Here is a 7,029-nt window from a genome sequence, read left to right as displayed (position 1 = left end):
GTGGGGTTAGAGCAAGGCGAAGATCAGGACCGGAGCATCCGGAGCTCGGCAGGTCACGTGCGCGTGCAGCCGAAGGATACCGGAACGGCCGCATGCGGTTGTCCCCGCGCAGGTCGCAACGACCGCCACGACGACCACTGGACGACAACGGTAGGCCTCGGCCGCTTGTCGACTCGATAGCTGCCCTGGAGCAGTGCGAGCAGGTACTCTGCAGCAATGGGGCAGGAGGAAGGCGAAGACCTGTACCGGGACGTCCCGAGCTTGCCCGGTCAGGTGGGCGTGCCGCTGAGGGATGCCGGAACGGCCGCATCCGGGTGTCCTCGCGCAGTCCGCAACGACCGCCACGAGGACCACTGGACGAAGGTAGGCCTCGGCCGCTAGCCCACTCGACAGCCGCCCTGGAGCAGCGCCAGCAGGTACTCTGCACCACTGGGGTGGGAGGAAGGCGAAGACCAGGACCGGAGCGTCCGGAGCTCGCCAGGTCACGTGCGCGTGCATCCGAGGGATGCCGGAACGGCCGCATGCGGTTGTCCTCGCGATGGCCGGAACGACCGCCTCGACGACCACTGGACGACGAAGGTAGGCCACGGTCGCTTGTCGACTCGATAGCTGCCCTGGAGCAGCGCCAGCAGGTACTCTGCAGAAATTGGGTAGGAGGAAGGCGTACACCGTGACCGTAGAGTCGGGAGCTCGCCAGGGCACGTGGGCGTGCCGCCGAGGCATGCCGGAACGGTCGCATGCGGGTGACCCCGCGCTGGTCGCAACGACCGCCACGAGGACCATTGGACGATGTAGGTAGGCCTTGGTCTCTTGTTGACTCGATAGCTGCCCTGCAGCAGTGCCAGCAGGTACTCTGCAGCAATGGGGTTAGAGCAAGGCGAAGGCCAGGACCGGAGCGTCCGGAGCTCGGCAGGTCTCGTGCGCGTGCAGCCGAGGGATGCCGGAACGGCCGCATGCGGTTGTACTCGCGATGGCCGGAACGACCGCCACGAGGACCACTGGACGATGTAGGTAGGCCTCGGTCTCTTGTTGACTCGATAGCTGCCCTGGAGCAGAGCCAGCAGGTACTCTGCAGCAATGGGGTTAGAGCAAGGCGAAGGCCAGGACCGGAGCGTCCAGAGCTCGGCAGGTCTCGTGCGCGTGCAGCCGAGGGATGCCGGAACGGCCGCATGCGGTTGTACTCGCGATGGCCGGAACGACCGCCACGAGGACCACTGGACGATGTAGGTACGCCTCGGTCTCTTGTCGACTCGATAGCTGCCCTGGAGCAGAGCCAGTATATACTCTGCAGCAATGGGGTTAGAGCAAAGCGATGACCAGGACCGGAGCGTCCGGAACTCGGCAGGTCACGTGCGCGTGCAGCCGAAGGATACCGGAACGGCCGCATGCGGTTGTCCCCGCGCTGGTCGCAACGCCCGCCACGAGGACCACTGGACGATGTAGGTAGGCCTCGGTCTCTTGTTGACTCTATAGCTGCCCTGGAGCAGTGCCAGCAGGTACTCTGCAGCAATGGGGTTAGAGCAAGGCGAAGACCAGGACCGGAGCGTCCGGAGCTCGGTAGGTCTCGTGCGCGTGCAGCCGAGGGATGCCGGAACGGCCGCATGCGGTTGTACTCGAGATGGCCGGAACGACAGCCACGAGAACCACTGGACGATGTACGTAGGCCTCGGTCTCTTGTCGACTCGATAGCGGCCCTGGAGCAGTGCCAGCAGGTACTCTGCAGCAATGGGGTTAGAGCAAGGCGAAGACCAGGACCAGAGCGTCCGGAGCTCGGCAGGTGACGTGCGCGTGCAGCTGAGGGATGCCGGAACGGCCGCATGCGGCTGTCCTGGCGATGGCCGGAACGACCACCACGAGGACCACTGGACGATGTAGGTAGGCCTCGGTCTCTTATCGACTCGATAGCTGCCCTGGAGCAGTGCCAGCAGGTGCTCTGCAGCAATGGGGTTAGAGCAAGGCGAAGACCAGGACCGGAGCGTCCGGAGCTCGGCAGGTCACGTGCGCTTGCAGCCGAGGGATGCCGGAACGGCCGCATGCGGTTGTCCTCGCGATGGCCGGAACGACCGCCACTAGGACCACTAGGACCACTGGGCGATGTAGGTAGGCCTCGGTCTCTTGTCGACTCGATAGCTGTCCTGGAGCAGTGCCAGCAGGTACTCTGCAGCAATGGGGTTAGAGCAAGGCGAAGACCAGGACCCGAGCATCCGGAGCTCGGCAGGTCACGTGCGCGTGCAGCCGAAGGATACCGGAACGGCCGCATGCGGTTGTCCCCGCGAAGGTCGCAACGACCGCCACGACGACCACTAGACGACAACGGTAGGCATCGGCCGCTTGTCGACTCGATAGCTGCCCTGGAGCAGTGCCAGCAGGTACTCTGCAGCAATGGGGCAGGAGGAAGGCGAAGACCTGTACCGTAGCGTCGGGAGCTTGCTCGGTCGCGTGGGCGTGCCGCTGGGGGATGCCGGAACGGCCGCATGCGGGTGTCCTCGCGCAGTCCGCAACGACTGCCAGGACGACCCCTAAACGATGTAGGTAGGCCTCGGTCGCCTGTCGACTCGATAGCTGTCCTGGAGCAGTGCGAGCAGGTACCCTGCCGCAATGGGGCAGGAGGAAGGCGAATACCTGTACCGGGGCGTCCCGAGCTTGCCCGGTCAGGTGGGCGTGCCGCTGAGGGATGCCGGAACGGCCGCATCCGGGTGTCCTCGCGCAGTCCGCAACAACCGCCACGAGGACCACTGGACGAAGGTAGGCCTCGGCCGCTAGCCCACTCGACAGCCGCCCTGGAGCAGCGCCAGCAGGTACTCTGCAGCACTGGGGTGGGAGGAAGGCGAAGACCAGGACCGGAGCGTCCGAACCTCGCCAGGTCACGTGCGCGTGCAGCTGAGGGATGCCGGAACGGCCGCATGCGGCTGTCCTCGCGATGGTCGGAACGACCGCCACGAGGACCACTGGACGATGTAGGTAGGCCTCGGTCTCTTGTCGACTCGATAGCTGCCCTGGAGCAGTGCCAGCAGGTGCTCTGCAGCAATGGGGTTAGAGCAAGGCGAAGACCAGGACCGGAGCGTCCGAACCTCGCCAGGTCACGTGCGCGTGCAGCTGAGGGATGCCGGAACGGCCGCATGCGGCTGTCCTCGCGATGGTCGGAACGACCGCCACGAGGACCACTGGACGATGTAGGTAGGCCTCGGTCTCTTGTCGACTCGATAGCTGCCCTGGAGCAGTGCCAGCAGGTGCTCTGCAGCAATGGGGTTAGAGCAAGGCGAAGACCAGGACCGGAGCATCCGGAGCTCGGCAGGTCACGTGCGCTTGCAGCCGAGGGATGCCAGAACGGCCGCATGCGGTTGTCCTCGCGCTGGCCGGAACGACCGCCACGAGGACCACTGGACGATGTAGGTAGGCCTCGGTCACTTGTCGACTCGATAGCTGCTCTGGAGCAGTGCCAGCAGGTACTCTGCAGCAATGGGTTTGGAGCAAGGCGAAGACCAGGACCGGAGCGTCCGGAGCTCGCCAGGTCACGTGCGCATGCAGCCCAGGGATGCCGGAACGGCCGCATGCGGTTGTACTCGCGATGGCCGGAACGACCGCCACGACGACCACTGGACGACAAAGGTAGGCCTCGGTCACTTGTCGACTCGATAGCCGCCCTGGAGCAGTGCCAGCAGGTACTCTGCAGCAATGGCTCAGGAGGAAGGCGAAGACCTGGACCGTAGCGTCGGGAGCTTGCCCGGTCACGTGGGCGTGCCGCCGAGGGATACCGGAACGGCCGCATGCATGTGTCCTCGCGCAGTCCGCAACGACTACCACGAGGACCACCGGACGTCGAAGGTAGGCCTCGGCCGTTTGCCGACTCGATAGCCGCCCTGGAGCAGTGCCAGCAGGTACTCTGCAGCAATGGGGTTAAAGAAAGGCGACGACCAGGACCGGAGCGTCTGGAGCTCGGCAGGTCACGTGCGCGTGCAGCCGAGGGATGACGGAACGGCCGCATGCGGTTGTCCTCGCGATGGCCGGAACGACCGCCACGAGGATCACTGGACGATGTAGGTAGGCCTCGGTCTCTTGTCGACTCGATAGCGGCCCTGGAGCAGTGCCAGCAGGTACTCTGCAGCAATGGGGTTAGAGCAAGGCGAAGACCAGGACCAGAGCGTCCGGAGCTCGGCAGGTGACGTGCGCGTGCAGCTGAGGGATGCCGGAACGGCCGCATGCGGCTGTCCTCGCGATGGCCGGAACGACCGCCACGAGGACCACTGGACGATGTAGGTAGGCCTCGGTCTCTTGTCGACTCGATAGCTGCCCTGGAGCAGTGCCAGCAGGTGCTCTGCAGCAATGGGGTTAGAGCAAGGCGAAGACCAGGACCGGAGCGTCCGGAGCTCGGCAGGTCACGTGCGCTTGCAGCGGAGGGATGCCGGAACGGCCGCATGCGGTTGTCCTCGCAATGGCCGGAACGACCGCCACGAGGACCACTGGGCGATGTAGGTAGGCCTCGGTCTCTTGTCGACTCGATAGCTGTCCTGGAGCAGTGCCAGCAGGTACTCTGCAGCAATGGGGTTAGAGCAAGGCGAAGACCAGGACCGGAGCGTCCGGAGCTCGGCAAGTCACGTGCGCTTGCAGCCGAGGGATGCCGGAACGGCCGCATGCGGTTGTCCTCGCGATGGCCGGAACGACCGCCACTAGGACCACTGGGCGATGTAGGTAGGCCTCGGTCTCTTGTCGACTCGATAGCTGTCCTGGTGCAGTGCCAGCAGGCACTCTGCAGCAGTGGGGTTAGAGCAAGGCGAAGATCAGGACCGGAGCATCCGGAGCTCGGCAGGTCACGTGCGCGTGCAGCCGAAGGATACCGGAACGGCCGCATGCGGTTGTCCCCGCGCAGGTCGCAACGACCGCCACGACGACCACTGGACGACAACGGTAGGTATCGGCCGCTTGTCGACTCGATAGCTGCCCTGGAGCAGTGCGAGCAGGTACTCTGCAGCAATGGGGCAGGAGGAAGGCGAAGACCTGTACCGGGACGTCCCGAGCTTGCCCGGTCAGGTGGGCGTGCCGCTGAGGGATGCCGGAACGGAGCATCCGGGTGTCCTCGCGCAGTCCGCAACGACCGCCACGAGGACCACTGGACGAAGGTAGGCCTCGGCCGCTAGCCCACTCGACAGCCGCCCTGGAGCAGCGCCAGCAGGTACTCTGCACCACTGGGGTGGGAGGAAGGCGAAGACCAGGACCGGAGCGTCCGGAGCTCGCCAGGTCACGTGCGCGTGCATCCGAGGGATGCCGGAACGGCCGCATGCGGTTGTCCTCGCGATGGCCGGAACGACCGCCTCGACGACCACTGGACGACGAAGGTAGGCCACGGTCGCTTGTCGACTCGATAGCTGCCCTGGAGCAGCGCCAGCAGGTACTCTGCAGAAATTGGGTAGGAGGAAGGCGTACACCGTGACCGTAGAGTCGGGAGCTCGCCAGGGCACGTGGGCGTGCCGCCGAGGCATGCCGGAACGGTCGCATGCGGGTGACCCCGCGCTGGTCGCAACGACCGCCACGAGGACCATTGGACGATGTAGGTAGGCCTTGGTCTCTTGTTGACTCGATAGCTGCCCTGCAGCAGTGCCAGCAGGTACTCTGCAGCAATGGGGTTAGAGCAAGGCGAAGGCCAGGACCGGAGCGTCCGGAGCTCGGCAGGTCTCGTGCGCGTGCAGCCGAGGGATGCCGGAACGGCCGCATGCGGTTGTACTCGCGATGGCCGGAACGACCGCCACGAGGACCACTGGACGATGTAGGTAGGCCTCGGTCTCTTGTTGACTCGATAGCTGCCCTGGAGCAGAGCCAGCAGGTACTCTGCAGCAATGGGGTTAGAGCAAGGCGAAGGCCAGGACCGGAGCGTCCAGAGCTCGGCAGGTCTCGTGCGCGTGCAGCCGAGGGATGCCGGAACGGCCGCATGCGGTTGTACTCGCGATGGCCGGAACGACCGCCACGAGGACCACTGGACGATGTAGGTACGCCTCGGTCTCTTGTCGACTCGATAGCTGCCCTGGAGCAGAGCCAGTAGATACTCTGCAGCAATGGGGTTAGAGCAAAGCGATGACCAGGACCGGAGCCTCCGGAACTCGGCAGGTCACGTGCGCGTGCAGCCGAAGGATACCGGAACGGCCGCATGCGGTTGTCCCCGCGCTGGTCGCAACGCCCGCCACGAGGACCACTGGACGATGTAGGTAGGCCTCGGTCTCTTCTTGACTCTATAGCTGCCCTGGAGCAGTGCCAGCAGGTACTCTGCAGCAATGGGGTTAGAGCAAGGCGAAGACCAGGACCGGAGCGTCCGGAGCTCGGTAGGTCTCGTGCGCGTGCAGCCGAGGGATGCCGGAACGGCCGCATGCGGTTGTACTCGAGATGGCCGGAACGACCGCCACGAGAACCACTGGACGATGTACGTAGGCCTCGGTCTCTTGTCGACTCGATAGCGGCCCTGGAGCAGTGCCAGCAGGTACTCTGCAGCAATGGGGTTAGAGCAAGGCGAAGACCAGGACCAGAGCGTCCGGAGCTCGGCAGGTGACGTGCGCGTGCAGCTGAGGGATGCCGGAACGGCCGCATGCGGCTGTCCTCGCGATGGCCGGAAAGACCACCACGAGGACCACTGGACGATGTAGGTAGGCCTCGGTCTCTTGTCGACTCGATAGCTGCCCTGGAGCAGTGCCAGCAGGTGCTCTGCAGCAATGGGGTTAGAGCAAGGCGAAGACCAGGACCGGAGCGTCCGGAGCTCGGCAGGTCACGTGCGCTTGCAGCCGAGGGATGCCGGAACGGCCGCATGCGGTTGTCCTCGCGATGGCCGGAACGACCGCCACGAGGACCACTGGACGATGTAGGTAGGCCTCGGTCTCTTGTCGACTCGATAGCTGCCCTGGAGCAGTGCCAGCAGGTACTCTGCAGCAATGGGGTAGGAGGAAGGCGAAGACCTGGACCGTATCGTCCGGATCTCGCCAGGTCACGTGCGCGTGCAGGCGAGGGATGCCGGAACGGCCGCATGCGGTTGTCCTCGCGATGGCCTGA

Source organism: Amblyomma mixtum, chromosome 3, assembly GCF_055824585.1.
Source record: "Amblyomma mixtum isolate Tamu chromosome 3, ASM5582458v1, whole genome shotgun sequence".
NCBI lineage: Eukaryota > Metazoa > Arthropoda > Arachnida > Ixodida > Ixodidae > Amblyomma > Amblyomma mixtum.
This window is presented reverse-complemented; position numbering follows the sequence as displayed.